This window comes from Cornus florida, unplaced genomic scaffold (assembly GCF_030987335.1).
Source record: "Cornus florida cultivar Cherokee Brave unplaced genomic scaffold, ASM3098733v1 CherokeeBrave_3.0.0_Hap2_Chr10, whole genome shotgun sequence".
NCBI lineage: Eukaryota > Viridiplantae > Streptophyta > Magnoliopsida > Cornales > Cornaceae > Cornus > Cornus florida.
In genome coordinates this window covers 35,159,800-35,178,283 of record NW_026775580.1, presented here as the reverse complement: position 1 = coordinate 35,178,283, position 18,484 = coordinate 35,159,800, and the positions used below count along the sequence as shown (strand labels likewise).

The window sequence follows — 18,484 nt, the reverse complement described above, 5'->3', positions numbered from 1 at the left end:
GCAGAAACCCAATACTGCTTTCCATCATAAGCTAATAAGGTTAAATTACAATATGAACATCTTTTTCAATTTAATTTTTTTTTTTTTTTTATCTTGAATGTAAAGAGTTTGGCTAAGATAGTTGTAGGTGTTCACATAGCTCATATTTCTTGGTTAAACAGTCAACAGACTATGCCACATCATCAACAATGGCCCACAAAACTTGGTCAAATGGTCAATAAGCGACGCCATATCAGAAACGATGGGCCACAAGTCAAACGGTCTAAGTTACGTGACACTTACCACGTCAATATACCTCGATTGAAGACTTAAAGACTTGAAGACTTGAGTTGGAAGTAGGACTCAGGATTACTTGGGATCCGAAGAGGTTCTTGGTTTGGTGAATAAAGTTCAAGGCTCGACCCTCGACCTGACTCGTAGAGAGAGAGATACCATTTTGACTTCCTTACACTTTTGACCCATTTTAATTAACATTATTTTATAATGCCAATGGGCCCACATGTGATGTCATATGACATCACCCAACCTCTCACTTGGCCTATATAAGGAGGTGATCCAAGGGTAAGTAGGAACCTGAGCAAGAAAAGGGGGAGGAGTAAAATAACCTCTCATACTAGCTTTCTCCATAAACCTTTATCAAAGGAGTCAATGGTATACTATTACACTACCATCTTCATCCTCTCTTTCGGGTTTGCCTGTGCTTCCACCTCTCTTAATCCACCTCAAATTCTATTATGTTGTTTGGATCACTCAGATTTGTATATGATATCACCATTTATATGTATTTTATTGTGTTATGAAAATGAAAGAGACATTACTGATATCTTTAATGGCTATTCTTTAATTCAAGAAATTCACGAAATCACACTCTATTGTTGGGTTTTAATCAAATAAATAACAAATAGAAATCAAAATTAATCATGAATTAAAGTGAAGTTTTTGATATCATACCTGATTAGAAGATTAAACTTCAAATACCTGTAAGAATTCCTTAGTGCTTTTTTAGAGATCTGAAAAATTAGAGCACTTTACCCTCTTCTGAGAGTTATCGATACAATAGGTCTAAATAAGGGTTTTAAAACCCTTATATATAACAACAACAGGGGGGACGGCTTTTCTACAAACAAGCATACCTAAGTCTCCATTCTTATCATAGAAACTTAGATATTAATGGTTAGAATTAAATCACACCAAATAAGTTGGAAAACCATAATCCAATGGTATAAAACCATACTTCTAAGTAGACCACCAAATTGGAAAGTGATGAGCGCTGAAAAGTGCGCATTTAAACCCCTTAAGCTTAGGTATTCTAAGATCTTTATCTATCTTATTTTCCCGTCTTAGACTAATTTCGTGTTATTGCCATTTTCAGGCACTTATCCCAAAAATAAGTTAATTCAGCCAAATAAGAGCTTAAAAGAAATAATCTCAAGCTGAATGGAAGAAAGGAGCAAAGTGGAAACAAAGTGTGAAAAAACAACAAGTTCGATCGATCTCAATAATTCTTCGATCGATCTGGAGGTGATCGATCTCGACATTTCAAGATGGATCCAAGCCTTTGTCCTTATCCAAAAGATTCCTCCACATTCAATCAATCCAACTTTCCTCAGATCGATCGAAATTATTTGATCTTATCCACACCTACCTCCCCACCTACCAATTTTGTCTTTTTCCCAAAATATCTCAGAGATTTGTCTTTATTCAAAAAGGTGCCGCCAAGGATGATCGATCTCTGCAGCATTCGATGGATCTCACCTCAGTTCGATCGATATCACCACAGTTCGATCGATCGAACCTTCTCAAGTTTGAATTAAAACAAATTTCAGTTCATTAAAAGTTGGCTCGTGGTGTAATCATTGCTACGGCCCTAGTGCACGAGTCCAAACCATTGTGTATAACACTTGAGCCTCTTATTTAAGGATTTGGAGCCATTTTAAGAGCAACAATTCAACATTCAATATACTTACTCATCCATATCTTGGTGAGGAGGCTAGAGGCTAGAGACTAGAGAGAGCTTTACACATTTTGGGAGTTCTTCCATTCTTTTAGGGTTTCCATCAAGAAGGAGGTCATTCCTACCATGGAGATAGCCCTTGAGGGTTGGATGACTACTTCAATGAGTGGCTAGACATCTACTTGGGGCTAGAGTAGCCCCTAAGTTTGCTTATTAGACTTAGTGCTTTGTATATTTTTGGGGATTTGCTTGTAACAAATGTTTTGATCTTGGATTTATGTATATATCTTGTGGTTTCTACTTGATGTGTATGGATTAATGCTTTCAATTGATTATCTATTTCTAATCATATGTCTATGTATGCTAGAATGGATGATTCATGTGCTTTTCTCTAGATTTAATAGAATTTATGCATGTCTATGTGTATGGATGAAGTTAATCTAGTGATGATCAAAACATAATGCTTAATTGAACACTCTTGTAATTTATTTGATGGTTCACACTTGTTTCTTGATGGATTGTGCCATACCTTTGGCTTACTTAGTTTAATTTCCATGTCTTTATTATAGATGTAGTGTAGTTGCTTTAGATTCATAGATAGGTGGACAATCTATTCTTGTTCCTTGGTGTTCCATACTCATGAATGCAAAGGGTGTATGTTTCTAGATAGTTGTGTGTGCATAAATTGTGGTTTCATTGAATAGATTTTGGTCTCATTTGATAGGTTGTGCTTTTCATTTGAATTGGCTAGACAATCTATACTTATTTGCCATCCATGCCTAGTTTCAATTAATGTAACACACACACACAAGTTATAATTCAATTTCCCCATTGATATACAATTGCTAGTGTCTAGTGAAGTCAAGCTTAGTGGTGAGCTCTAGTATCTCAAGTCCTCTCCTCTATATCTTTTTCCTACTTTCTAAATTGTTACCTTTTACTTGCTTTAATTTCAATTGCATTGTAGTTTAATCAACCAAACAAATCATCTTTTGATCACTCGACCTACTTACCCTATATATTGTTTCCATTGCAAACACGCTCACAATCCCTTGGGACGATCCCTACTCACCCTAGCTATATTTTTAGTTAGAGGTAGTAGTGGCATTTATAAATTTAAAACTTGGCCACATTGCACAATCACATTCTTAGTACATTTTTAGGCTTTGGTCCGACGACACACCAAGTTTTTGGCGCCATTGCCGGGGATTGAATTGGCAACGCCGTATTTCTTTGGAAACAATTAGGAATTAGTACTCTTTTGATCGTGTCTTTACTTTACTTTATTTTTGTTACTTATTGTGTTTGTTCTTATTTGGCTAGGTGAATTGAGTAAGGAAGTCAAGCAAAGGAGATTAGAAAAGTAAGGAGCTAAGCTAAGCACAAAAAGGAGCTAAAATCTAAAAATTGCAAAGCATAGCAAGGCTTGGAAATTCAAAGTTAAATTGAAGTGCTTAAGGACCCTTTGTGAGATCTTTCTAACTCAATCTCTAGTTAAATCGTCGGCTCGCGTGGTGGCAAGTTTTTAAATTCTTATATAAATCGTGAGCCCACATGGAGGCAATTTACTTTCTCTTCGCATATTGTTCAAACATGGGAGTATGGGACCAATGTATGTGGAGAATGTTTGTTGATTGATTTGTTGTGGGGGCAAAGTGATTGCTATTTACTTGCATGTATGGTCATAGGTCGTTAAATCCTACTCTTATCCCTCCTAATTTGCATCTTGAATCGGTTATTCGTAATCCTAGAGGAAGAGGTAGTTCGCATCACTCCATTTCATCAATGGAGGAGCAACATGACGACCATGTGGAAGACCTTGTCACATAGACCAACAAGGCATCCTCCACCCTAATGTGCATCATGAAAATATTCAAGTACCATTGGGCTTGTCAAAACCATTCATCCCACCACAACAATAAGGCCAAATTCCATTGGGGATGCCTTGGCCAATTTTTGCTCTATAACCTCCAATGGTTCAAGTTAATTAAGGTGCTTATGTAGCACCACCGGTTGTGAATCCTCCTATTACTTTAAGAGACCATTATATGCCTAATGAATATAATGCACCTACATGCATTCAATTGTCCTCATTTAGAGCACATCACTATGAGATTAAATCACAAACTATTCAAATGCTTCCCAATTATCATGGACTTCTAAGTGAAGAACCTTACAAGCATTTGAATGAGTTTCTTGAAGTGTGTTCCACCGTGAAATACACGGACATGCCAGAAGAAGTTTTAAGACTCAAACTTTTTCCTTTTACCCTTAAGGACAAGGCAAAATATTGGTTCAACAATCTTAGGCCTTTTTCGATAACTTCTTGGGCAGAAATGCAACAAGAGTTCTTGAAGAAGTACTACTCGGTATCAAAGACCAATGCCATGAGAACTTCCATTCGTGAATTTTCTCAAGGGGATGGGGAAATGTTTCATGAGGCATGGGAAATGTTTAATGACTTGTTTAGGAAGTGCCCACATCATGACATACCTAAGTGGCAACTAGTTTAATATTTCTTTGAAAGTTTATCGGATAATCACAAGGGTATGGTTGATACATCTATGGGTGGTTCTTATCTTGACAAACATGAAAATGATGTTTGGCAATTGTATGAAAGCATGAGTGAGAATTCAATGTATAGATCTTTGTCATCTAAAAATGGTAGAAATCTAGGTGGAAGGAAGAATGTTGGCTTATATCAAGTTGACAATTCCAATGACATAGCCGTCGAGATGAAATCTTTATCTCAAAGGTTTGATCAATTCTTGATCAACCAAAATTCGGCGAATCAAGTATCTTCCTCCCCTAATCATGTTTATCATCATGCATCTAATGAATCTTGCATGACTTGTTCAAGTGTCTTGCATTCTACTTCCAATTGTCCCCATGGGCATGAGCAAAACAAGAACCATGAACAAGCAAATGCTGTCTTTGCTAACCAAGGGAATAATCCCTATGGCTCACACTATAATCCAGGTGGAGGAACCATCCAAACTTCTCTTGGAAAAGCCAAAGGGAAGGTTCAAACCCTCTCCAAGGTGGTTTTCAAGGAAAGTATGTTCCACCTCCAATGTAAAGCCAAGGTTCCCAAGGTTTTAGATCATCTTTTCAATCACATGGAAATCAATTCTCAAATTCTCATTTCCCAAATCAATCATCTTATTCTCAAGGAAACTCAAGGAGTCCCACTTTTGAGGAGAAAGTGTTTGTTGCCCAAGTATTGACGAGAGAGAGAGAGGGGGGGGGGGGGGGGAGGGTGAATAGAGTCTATGGCAAACAATGGCTAATTTTCAGATTTGCAAATTCTACTTAACACCCTCTAACAATTATGCAATAATCAAGATATAGACATAAGCAATTAATAGTATAAATGTAAAAGAGATAAGGGAAGAAAGATTGTAAACATTTACAAGGCGATTTTAGCGAGGTTCGGAAACTCCTACTCCTTGGCTCAAGACCAATCTTGAGACTTCCCAATCTACTATGGTACCTCCTTACGGGTGGAGAGCAAACCTTTACCTAAAACAACTCCTTGCTTCATTTTGCTAAGAGACAACCTCTCTTAGTCTTCCTTTGGGTCACACCAACCCTTACAAATATGAAGCTAGCTTGCTTATTTCTCCTTAGGTCACTTCAGCCCTTACAAATTGAAGATCAGATTTGTTGCATACAAGTATATCTCTTAAAGATTGATATGCAAATCAAAGCTCACAACTTTAAGGTCACTCTAGAGTATATATATGAATAGATTGAAGCTTAAGACTCTATAAATGATGTGGGATGAGAGAGTATGATATAAAATGAAGAACAAAAGCTCTTTGGATGCTATATAATGTTTCTCAATGGTAGCAACCCTTGATCCCAAAGTCCCCTTACTCTATTTATAGAGTTTCAGCAGTTAATTCAAAAATAGAGTTGTTATGCACACTGCCCGAGAGGATATAGCTGTTTGAGTTTGAATCTGCGCAAGTTCGGTCGACCGAAATAAAACACCATTGTGTTTCGGTAGACCGAAATGACTTTAAGGTTGGTCATCATCCTCAGTATCTCTGTTTCAGTAGACCAAAGTAAAATCCTTCTTTGTTTCGGTCGTCCGAAATGGTTTAAGGCTACCCATCAATCTTTATTTCGGTAGGCCGAAATGAAACACCCTTTTGTTTTGGTCGACCGAAATACCTTCAACCTTTAATCCAAAACTCTCTAATTGAATCGGTTGTCCGATTCATATTGCTTTTCTATTTCGGTCTGCCAAAATGGAACTGTTGCCTCAGAAGTTTGATTTAAGTTAACAGATTAGATAGTGCTCTACAGGACATCTGCACAGACCTTATTTCCATTGAAAACATTTTTGTAATACTTTAAGTTTACAATGTAAATAAGGAAGTACCTCCCATTTGGATTCAATAAAAAATACTAAAAAATTGAAATCCAACTAAATCAAAATGTAGAAATTCAGTTTTAGTACAAATTTGGATTTCCGACAATTTTGGTAAAATTGAATCCTTATGTAGACCAATGTAGACTTGGTCAAAAATTCTGATAAAATCAGTTTAGGCTAGTTTAAATATAAAGAGTTATTACCGGGAAAAATTATTTTGAAATAATCATTATTTCAAAAATTCATTTTTCACACTTAGCCAAAAATGCAGTTTTTCATGTCGCGCATTCTGGGGTCCTAATATCCGTTACCAACTCATGGTAATGAAAGCTTCTCATGCCTTAATTGTTGACCAATATGTATTATATGAATGATGTGCATGGTCGTAACATTTCTAGCACAAGTGATGAGTTCTTTCAAAGCTTATGCAAGCTTAAACTAACTCACTCTTTAGCAAAAACTCCATATGTCAATTGTATATGAAAGAAGTGCATAGTCGATTACTAATGGATATAGGAGCATATGAATGGTGATAAGATATGCATAGTCCTATAGAGATGAGTTTCAAATGGATTCATAAATACTTTGACATTGAATCCTAAACACTCACCATTCTATTTACCCATTTTCTTTAATCTTTGTCCATGATCGTGTAGGCTTTTAGGTAGACTTGCTTTCTTCCTTTCTTTGAGTTGCTTTCTTGTTCATTGTCGTTCAAGCTATCTTTGGATGGAATTTGTATTTGCTTCTTTGTAACTTCATGTCTTCTTTGTATCCATTGCTTTTCTTGATGTGATTTTGAATAATGGAATACTTGTAATGATCTTTTATACTTCATTAAGGTCATACTTTGAATGTGAATAATCTATAACACTCAATGTAAACATTAGTCCTTAAACACCATTAATGGTTTGTCATCATCAAAACCTCTAGATTGTCCTTGGATGGAATCATTAAGGTCAACAGTGTTAACCGCTTTGGGAACTCTAGAGACAAACACTCAATTGCTTTATTCCCATTCCCAATCCATTGCTAAGCTAGAAACCCAAGTCGGGCAAATAGCTAGTACTTTAAATGCTAGAGAGAAGGGGAAGATGCCTCTGAATGCCCCACCAAAGCAACAATGTGTTGTGCAGACTCATTCCTCATCGGAAGGTCGGAGAATTGAGCATGTCAATACGGTGACAACCTTGAGAAGTGGGAAGATTATTGACAATCAAGTAGGTATTTTCAATGAAGAGAGTGAACCGGTGCAACCAAAAGTTGACACCCGTCCCGTTTTACATTTTATTCCTCCTTCATTGCATGTGCATGATCATTTTGTTGAGAAAGTTGTCAAAAATTATTTGAAAGATGAATTGAACAATGATTTGAAAAAGGATTTGAAAAATTCTTGCTTTGAAAGTGATTTAGAGAAAAAAATTGAAAAAGCTTTTGAGCCTAAAGCTCCATTTCCGGATGCCTTGAAAGGATCCTTTTCTCTTGACAAACAAAAGACCAAGACCAATGAAATCATTGAAATGTTTAGGCAAGTGAAGATCAATCTTCCGCTTTTGGATGCAATCAAATAAATTCTGGCTTATGCCAAATTTTTGAAAGATCTTTGCACCCAAAAGAGGAAGAACAAGAGTCAAGTACCAAGGAAAGTGGTCTTAACCGAGCAAGTGAGCTCCATTTTGTAACATAACACTCTCCCAAAGTTTAAGGAGCCCGGTTCACCTACTACATCTTGCATAATTGGTGACCATGTCATCAATCGGGCTCTTCTAGACTTAAGAGTAAGTGTCAACCTTCTTCCATATTCAGTGTATGTCCTATTGGGCTTAGGAGACTTAAAACAGACGTCGGTAGTTTTACAACTTGCCGACCGATCCATCAAAAAGCCCCGGGGTATTATAGAGGATATTTTGATTAAGATTGATAAGTTCTTCTTCTCGGTCGATTTCGTTGTCATTGACACGGAACCGGTTCCAAATCCCAAGAACCAAATTCCAGTTATCATTGGCCGTCCTTTCTTGGTAACTTCAAATGCCAACATCAATTGTAGGACGGGGATAATGAAAATCTTATTTAGCCATATGAGAGAGAAGTTGAACATTTTTAATCCAACCCCGAATTCAATAGACAAGCATAAAGAAGTATGTGTTGTGGAAAAATGCATGGCCAATGAATTTGGTGAAGTTGAGTCTTTGCTTGATGTTGAACATTCCCACGAGTTGTCTTCCAAAAAGAGAGCAAAGAATGTTGTTTCAAAAGCAAAGTTTGAAAGGGCATGGAAGCCCAAGAGTTGCATAGACCAAGGACCATCAATGTCTTTTGAATCAAATCCAACAAGTTCTTTAGAGAACCATTTGTTAGGTGGGATTCAAAAATCCATTCACCCCGTTAAGGAGGGGATGCATAATAAGATATTTGATCCGGGCTAAAAGAGCCCAACGTCTTATTAGAGACGTTAAACACTAGTGCGTTTCATAGGGTTTATAACCCTATTCCTCCCTCATTTTATTTTATCTTTCATTTCCTGTGTCGTCTAGATATATTTTGGGTTTATACATATGGCTAGGAACTGTTATTGAGAATGCATGCACTTTCCTTCTGAAAATAGGCATTTTGCACTTGTTCGATTGATCTCAAAAGAGGTTTGATCGATCAAACATCCATCCATGCATCCAATCATCTTTCTGTTCCATCGTGCGAAGATTTCCTGCATAAATCAGCTCTCTGTGTATCGAGCGAACTTCAGTTCAGATCGATCTGAGTATTTCAAGATCGATCGATATTTTCCTCAGATCGATCTTCATTCCATACTTAGAAAATTTTCTGAAATCTATGAAAAAGGCCTCTCTGTGCATCATTTGAACTTGTCTGCAAGTTTTCACCTATTCGATCGATCGAAGTCTCTTGCAGATCGATCTTGGATTGATCGATCTATGTTCCTTTGTTGACTTTGACTTTGACTACTCCTTTAAATTTTGATATAACCAAAAAAAAAAAAAAACATTTTATTTTTATTTTTATTTTTATCTTCAAAAATTCAAAAATATTTTTAAAATTCAAAAATTCAAAAATTTTCAAAAATACTGTGTCGTTTTGAAGCTTAGATTGATCTACGTTCCTTCAAGATCGATCTATGTTCGATCGGTCTGAGATTTTTCCAGATCGATCGAACATGTCGGAAACAGTTTTTAAAAATAGAAGCCAAGGGTCATTTTGATCGATTTACACATCGATCTCAGACCCCCATCTCATCCCTTCACTGTTCACCTTCTTCTCAACCTCTGGCGAACCTCCGGCAAGCTTTCAAAGCTTCGAACTTTTCTTCTTCACCTCAGATCTCATCATCTCTCTTTCGTCTCCACTTCTCTTCTCGGATTAGGTAAGTTTTGAGTTTTATTGTTGAGTTAGAGCTTCAATCTTATGTTTTTCGTGCTTTCCATGGTAGATCTGAGTTTCTATGTTTCATTTCTTGCCGTATATGAAGTTTCCAAGCTTGAATATATATGTATATAAATATTTTTATATATCTTTTTGATTCCAATTTAGATTTTGGGGCTCACGTGCCTATTCAAGTGACCATTCTTGTGTTGTTGATATGTAGAAGGACCCACAAGCTTGCTTGGGTGACCTCCCGTGTCATCCACGTTACAGATCTGTGACTTTTCAAATTTTTCACAACAGTTCGATCGATCAAAGTTTTCTCTGATCGATCAGAGAAAGATCGATCTCACTTAGTCCTAATCGATCAGAGTTGGATCGATCTCATATTTTCCTGATCGATCGAACATTATAGATTTGTATATGCACCTCACAAACCATCTTTTGTGTTCCATGCTACCTTATTTATGCCTAATGCTTGTGTTTTCTACATTGGATGCATTCTATACTTACACTATTTAGCATGCTTCACTTAGTCACTGTTTACTTGGTTGCGTCATCACTTGCATAGATTCATGTCGATTATTTTGAGTTGTCATCTTACTTGACATACATATTTCTATATACTGTGCTTTAATTCTCTATTATCTGTTACTGACTTCTATTATAAGTGTTTCTTTTCTGTTTTGCAGGCCATGGCACGGGTTAAGACAGTTGCCTGTCGACAGTATGAGAGGAAAGTCGGACAGAGAGTAGAGGAGCCCGCAGAGCCTTCTCATGCCCAGGATCCAGTTCCACAGTAGGCTGAGCAGCCTGAGCAGTTAGAGGAGTATGAGGAGCCAGCTCCGGCTCAGTCCGACCGCTCTACCTCTGCCGCTTCTACATCTTCATCCCATTTTGATGAGGCTGAGTATATACCTTCTCCTTCTCTACCACCGGCACAGCCAGACCAGATCAGAGATAGACTTAGCCAAAAGTACTCGCACCTTTCAGTTGCACATGAGTCAGTTTTCGACATTGCTTTCTTCTCCCAGTCAGTTTTGACTCGGGCAGCTTTTGATGATATCGAGCGGCGCATTATTTTAGCCATTCTGGTGCTAGTTACCTATCCTGTTTACCCGCGGCTTGTTCGGATGTTCTTCCAGAACCTCCGGCCGGCCCTGAGTAACCTATCAGAGCTGCGGACTACTATTGATAACCACCCTATCCGCATCACAATCGACACTTTGGCCATTTCTTCTCGATGCCCGCATGTCTGCCCTTCTGATCTTTACTATCCTATTCTGAGGAGGCCTTCTGATGCAGACATGGTCGTTGCACTTACTGGCCACTATAGTAGTGGCTAGTCCTTCACTACGAGGATTTATCTACTCGATGATTTATGGTTTTTTGATTCGGTATTATACCGAAATGTATTTATGGCAGGCCATAAGATCTAGAGGCGTTCTGACTTTCTTGCAGCCCTCTACGCTTTCTATACAGGGCACTGGTTCTCTATTCCTACACTCTACTGGAGTGTAATGATGAAGTTATATACAGACTACGTCAGTAAGGCCAAGCTCAAGCGGACCGAGTTCCTTCCATTTGCACATCTTATTACACCGATCCTTAGGGACTAACACTACCCTTTCCATCCACAGGAGCGTACTGAGTTAGGGGCTTGCCACTTCTGCAAAAAGGATTGGAACAAGAGCTACAATGCTCTTATTTGGAGCTTAGAGAAGGACGCTATCTTGGCAGCTGAGGAGGCTACAGAGGAGGAGGCAGCAGCAGCAGAACTTGATCCAGCAGACCCACATGCGGCTATGGATGCACATATGGATATAGACTTAGAGTAGGAGCCTCCAGCAGAGGAGCTACCATATCACTCTCCGGCAGGGTCAGGAGCAGGGTCTCCAGTTCATGATCTAGTTATCCTTGATGCTCCAGTTCTGACACCTGGCCTAAGAGAGCGTATACAGACCATGGACAATGCAGTTGTCTCTCTTCGGTCAGATGTGGCCTCCCTCCGCACTGATGTGGCATCTCTCTGCCCAGACGTCATGGCTGCGCTACAGGACTTATCCAGAGATATTCGGGGATCACGCCCCGCTCGCACGACCTCCTCTGCCTGATTTCTCTATCTCTTTACTCTCATCATATTATATATTTGTGATACATTATTGTTGCATGATGAGTGCTGAAAAGTGCCATTTAAACCCTTTAAGCTTAGATATTCTAGAATCTTTATCTATCTTATTTTCCCGCTTTACATTGATTTCATGTTATTTCCATTTTCAGGTACTTATCCCTAAAATAAGCTAACTCAGCCAAATAAGAGCAGAAATAAAGCAATTATGGGAAGAATCAAAGAAAGGAGTAAAGTAGAGCAAAAGGAAGCAAAATGTGGAATTTCAGCAACTTCGATCGATCTCAAGAAAAGTTTGATCGATCCAACTTTCATCTATCTCAGCACTTCTAGATGGATCTAAGCCATGTTTGTCCCTATTCAAAGATCTCAAATTTCGATCGATCCAACTTCATTCTTTAATCGATCGAACTATCTTGTCCTTATCCAAATGATTGATCTTATCCAGCTGTACCACCCTACCAACCACTTTTGTCTTTTTCCCAAAAATATCTTCAAAATATCTTAGATTTGTTTTTATCCAAAAAGGCACCGCCATAGAGGATCGATCCAGTATCAGTTTCGATAAATCTCAGCCATGTTCGATCGATCTCACCACAAGTTCAATCGATCGAACTTCCCAAATCCCGAGAAAATCCAAATTCCAGCTCATTAAAAGTTGTCTCATATCCAATCATTGGAGGAATATTTGGTGTACGAGCCCAGCTCATTTGGGGTGATATTTAACCTACCTATATAAGGAATATGAGCCACTTTTTCAGATACATAGACTTAGAGGAGAGATTTGGAGAGAATTCTTAGTGAGGAAGCAAAGGAGAAGAGGAGGCTAGAGACACAAGCTTGAAGTTCTTCATCAACCAAGGAGTAGATTTCTTCCATGGAGTTTGCCCTTGAGGGTTAGAGGACATCATCCATGAGTGGCTAGACATCCTTTTGGGGCTAGAGTTAGCCCTAAGCATGTTTTCTACATCTTGATTTATGTATTTTTGAGGGGATTTGTATTGTGATACATGTTTTGACACTTTTATATATATAGATCTCATTTATTCAATGATTTATATGGTTTAATGCTTCTAATTGATCATTTCATTCTATCCATATGTCTATATATGCTAGAATAGATGTTCATGTGTTTGTCTCTATTTCTTGTGTTGTTGATGCATATTTATGTGTATTAATACTATAGATCTAGAGATTGTCAAGACATAGTGCTTAATGGAATGTTCTTGTGGTTTATTTGATGGTTCATACTCATTTCTTGATGGATTGTACCTCTCCCTTAATTTAATTAGTTTAATTTCATGTCATTAGCTTAATTGTAGTGTAGTTTTAGTTTAGATGTTAAATGGGAGGACAATCCATGCTTGTTATTTGATGTTCCATACTTATGAAAGTAAGTAACATATATCTCTAACCTTGTGATATGTTTGGTTGTGAGCTTAAAGAAAGGATTAATGGCTTAATTTGATATGTTGTGCTATCCACCATGTTGCTTAGATAATATATGCTTAATTTGTCATCCATCCTTGTTGAAACAACCACACACACAAACTTTGTTGCAATACATGTTTTTTCCCCCTCATTAATCATTCATTAAGGGTGTAGAAAATTTATGCTTAGTGGTGATCTCTAAATCCCAAGATCTCTCTCTCTCTTTTATTCTCTTTATTGCATTATTGTTTACTTTAGTTTAAATTGCATCTAGTGTAATTTAACCAACCAACCACTTTTTTGATCACTCGACCTACTAACCCTAATCTTGATTTCTCAACCTAGTACGACCCACAATCCCTTGGGACGATCCCTACTTGCCCTAACTATATTTTTAATGAAAGGTAGTAGTGGCAATTTCTAAATGTAAAACTTGGCCACATTCATCATAGCTCTACACCACTATCGTTTTGGTAGTGCACAAACCGTGTGGGTTTTAGGAGTGACGACCCCGGGGCCACACCAAGTTTTTGGCGCCGTTGCCGGGGATTGATTGAAGGCAACGTCGTATTTGTGGAGTCAATTAGGAATTAGTACTCCTTTGATCGTGTCTTTACTTTATTTTCATTTCAATTTTTGATTACTCATTGTGTTTATTCTTATTTGACAAGGAGTATTGAGCTAGGAAGTAAGTAAAGGAGCATTCAAGCAAAGGAGCTAAGCAAAAGAAGGAAAAAGTTAAAAATCTAAAAATTTGCAAAGCTAAAATTGGAGTTGAAGTGCTAAAGGACCTTTGTGAGCTTTTCCTTACTCAACCCTTAGTTAAATCGTCGGCCCGCGTGGAGGCTTGTATTTCAATTCTTAGATAAATCGTGAGCCCGCGTGGAGGCATTTTATTATTCTTTGCATATTTTTGAAAGCATGGGAGTATAGGATCATTGCATGTGGAGGAAGTTTGTTGTTGATTGATTTGTTGTGAATGTGAAGTGTTTGTTCATTGCTTGTTGCTTGTTGTGTCTTTTTGTGCATGCATGATCGTAGGTCATTAAACCCTACTCTTGTCCCTCTTAATTTGAATTTAGAATCCATTGTTCGTACACCTAGGGGAAGGGGTAATTTTGATCATTCTACTTCTACAATGGAAGTAAACAATGAGGACCATGTGGAGAACCTTGGTCACATAGACCAACAAGGTATCCTCCATCCCAATGTGCATCATGATAACATGCAAGTTCCATTAGGCATGCCAAGGCCATTTGTTCATCCACCACAACAACAAAGCCAAGTTCCATTAGGAATGCCAAGGCCAATATATGCTCCACCACCTCCCATCATTCAAGGAAACCAAGGTGTCCATGTTGCACCTCCAATTGTTAATCCTCTCCTTGCTTTAAGAGATCACTATGTGCCTAATGAATTTAATGCACCCACATGCATTCAATTGCCACCATTTAGAGCACACCACTATGAGATCAAACCACAAACCATTCAAATGCTTCCTAACTATCATGGACTTCCAAGTGAAGAACCTTACAAGCATTTGGATGAGTTTCTTGAAGTATGTTCCACCGTAAGATACCCGGACATGCCGGAAGAGGTCTTAAGGCTTTAACTCTTTCCATTCACCCACAAAGACAAGGCAAAATATTGGTTTAACAATCTTAGGCCTTTTTCAATAACTTCTTGGCCAGAAATGCAACAAGAGTTCTTGAAGAAGTACTATCTGGTTTCTAAGACCAATGCCATGAGAACTTCAATTAGGGAATTTTCACACGGGGATAGGGAAACATTTCATAAGGCATGGGAGCGCTTTAATGAATTGCTTAGGAAGTGTCCACATCATGACATGCCCAAATGGCAATTAGTTCAATATTTCTTTGAGAGCTTATCGGATAATTACAAGGGCATAGTTGATGCTTCCATGGGTGGCTCTTACATTGATAGGCATGATGATGACGTGTGGCGTCTTTATGAGAGCATGAGTGAAAATTCTTTACATCAAACTTTATCTTTGAAGAATGGTAGAAATTCTAGTGGTAGGAAGAATGTTGGCTTACATCAAGTCGACCACTCCAATGAAATTACCGCCGAGATGAAATCATTATCTCAAAGGTTTGATTAATTCTTGATCAACCAAAACTCGACAAATCAAGTATCTTCCTTCCCTAACCATTCTCATCATGCATCTAATGAGACATGTATGTCTTGTTCAAGTGTTTTACATTCTACTTCCAATTGTCCCCATGGACATGTGCAAAGTAAGCATCATGAACAAGTAAATGCAACATTTGTGAATCAAGGGAACAATCCTTATGGCAATCAATATAATCCTAGTTGGAGAAATCACCCGAACTTCTCTTAGAAAACCCAAGGGGAGGGCTCAAACCCTTCACAAGGTGGTTTTCAAGGAAAGTACATTCCACCTCCAATGCAAGGCCAAGGTTCCCAAGGTTTTAGATCATCATACCAATCACAAGGAAACCAATTTTCAAATTCTCATTTTCCCAATCAATCATATTCCCAAGGAAATGTTAGAAGTCCCGCTTTTGAAGAGAAAGTTTTCATCACTTTAGGCTTTTTAGAGGCAAACACACAATTACTTCATTCTCACTCTCAATCCATTGCAAAGCTAAAAACCCAAGTAAGGTAAATAGCTAGCACTTTAAAAGCAAGAGAGAAAAGAAAAATGCCTTTAAATGCCCCACAAAAGCAACAATGTGTTGTGGAGACTCACTCTTCATCGGAAGGTCACACAATAGAGCATGTCAATGCGGTGACTACCTTGAGAAGTGGGAAGATTGTGGACAACTAAGTGGTTATGTCCAATGAAGAGAGTGAACCGGTACAACTATAAGTTGACACCCGTCCCGTTTCTCTTCCTATTCCTCCTTCATTGCATATGCATGATCTTTCAAATGAGAATGTGTTGAAAAGTGATTTGAAAAATGATTTTGAAAAGAGAAATTTGCAAAATGATTTGAAAACTTCTTGTGTTGAAGAGACTTCAAAGAAAGATTCTGAAAAGGTTTTTGAACCAAAAGCTCCATTTCCGGATGCCTTAAAAGGATCCATTTCAAATGACAATCAAAAGGCCAAAGCAAATGAATGTGTTTAGGCAAGTGAAAGTTAATCTTCCGCTTTTGGATGCAATCAAGCAAATTCTAACTTATGCCAAGTTCTTAAAAGACTTATGCACCCATAAGAGGGAGAACAAAAGCCAAGCACCTAGGAAAGTGGTCTTAACCGAGCAAGTAAGCTAAATTTTGCAGCATAACACTCTTCCAAAGTTTAAGGACGCCGGTTCACCTACCACTTCATACATCATTGGTGATCATATCATTAATCGGGCTCTTCTTGACCTAGGAGTGTTAATCTTCTTCTATACTCGATATATGTCAAATTAGGCTTAAGAGACTTGAAACCGATGTCGGTAGTTTTGCAACTTGCCGACCGATCCATCAAAAAGCCTAGGAGGACGTATTGATTAAGATTGATAAAATCTTCTTTCCCGTTGATTTTGTTGTCATTGACACGGAACCGGTCCCGAATCCTAAGAGCCAAATTCCCGTTATCCTTGGCCGTCCTTTCTTGGCAACCGTGAATGCCAACATCAATTGTAGGATGGGGATAATGAAAATCTCATTTGGCTACATGAAGGTGAAGTTGAATATTTTCAATCCAACCCCCAATTCATTTGACAAGCATGAAGAGATTAATGTTGTAGAAAAATGTCATGACCTTAAAAGTGAAAGAATAGAGTTTTTGAGTGAAACCAAAGTTTCAAAAAGTCCATCTTCAACCCTGCATTCAAAGAACATTGTTTCAAAGTCTTATTTTGAAAGGGCGTGGAAACCCAAAGATTGTTTTGACCAAGGACCGAAAACGTCTTTTGAGCTTAACCCAACAAGTTCTCTAGGGAACCATTTGTTGGGTGGAGTTCAAAACACTTATCACCCCATCAAGGAGGGGATGCACTACAAGATGTTTGATCCGGGCTAAAAGAGCCCAACGTCTTGCTAGAGACTTTAAAGACTAGCAAGACATTTCGTAGGGTGTCAAAACCCTATTTCTACATTTCATTTCTTGCGAAGTCTAGATATTGGCTTTGGATTCATATGCATTGTTAGGAACTGTGATTAGGATTGCATGCACTTTTATGTTGAAATTGAGCATTTTGCATAAGTTTGATCGATCTCAAAATGAGTTCGATTGATCGAACTTCCCACCTGCATCAAACCTGCATTCAAATCACTCTCTGTCCAATCGTTCGAACAAAACCTGCATATTTCAGCTTTCTATCCCATCGTTCGAGCTTGTTCCTAGATCGATCTTTAGTTCTTCGATCGATCCAACTTCACCATTGGATCGATCTGTAGTTCCAACACTTAGAAAATTTTTGAACCTGCATCACTTGCATCCAAAAGCCTCTCTGTCTCATCAATCGAACATTTCTTCAATTCTATGCATTCTTGATTGATCGAAAGTATTGTGAGATCGATCTTGGGGAGATCGATCTTTGTTCATTATTTCTCAATTTTGACTTTGTTTTAATTTCTTAATTTCAAAAATTCCAAAAAAATATTTTATTATTTAATTTTTATTGTCATTTTTATTTTTTAAAAATAAAAATAATAAAAATAAAAATAATATAATATAAATAAATAAGTATATTTTTCAAAAATCCTAAAAATACTTCTATTTTATTTATTTTTATTTTTATTTTTCAAAAATACCAAAAAAAATATTTTGTCACTGAAGATGAGAGATCGATGTCAGTTCAATCGATCTGAGGATTCAGTTCGATTGATCGAACTGGCAAGGGAATGTTTTAAAAAATCGATTTAGGGTCATTCGATGGATTCCACAAGAATCGATCTCAAACCCTCGTTTCACCCTTCGCCGCTGCATCCCAACTCTTCTCCATCTCTGGCGAGATTCCGGCGAGCATCCCAAGCGTTGAATCTCTCTCTCTCTTCTTGAATCTAGGACCTCATCTTCATCTCACCTTCTTTCTCTATTCCGGTAAGATCCGAAACCTTATCTCTTTGATTCAAGCTTCGATTTGATAAATACATGCTTTAACAGTTAGATCTAGGTTGTTTTCATGATGCCAATTGCCATGGATGAAGCTTTGAGCTCTGTGTATATATATGTATATATGTTTTTGAATTTTTTTTATTTGATTTGATTTTCGGAGTTATGGGCCGAATCCAGT

At 37.8% G+C, this 18,484-nt stretch overlaps 1 pseudogene; it reads right to left on the bottom strand.

Moving 5' to 3' along the window:
• Positions 1-15,018: 15,018 nt before the first annotated feature.
• LOC132280440 (small nucleolar RNA R71) lies at positions 15,019-15,117 on the bottom strand (annotated as a pseudogene).
• Between the last annotated feature and the right edge of the window lie 3,367 nt (positions 15,118-18,484).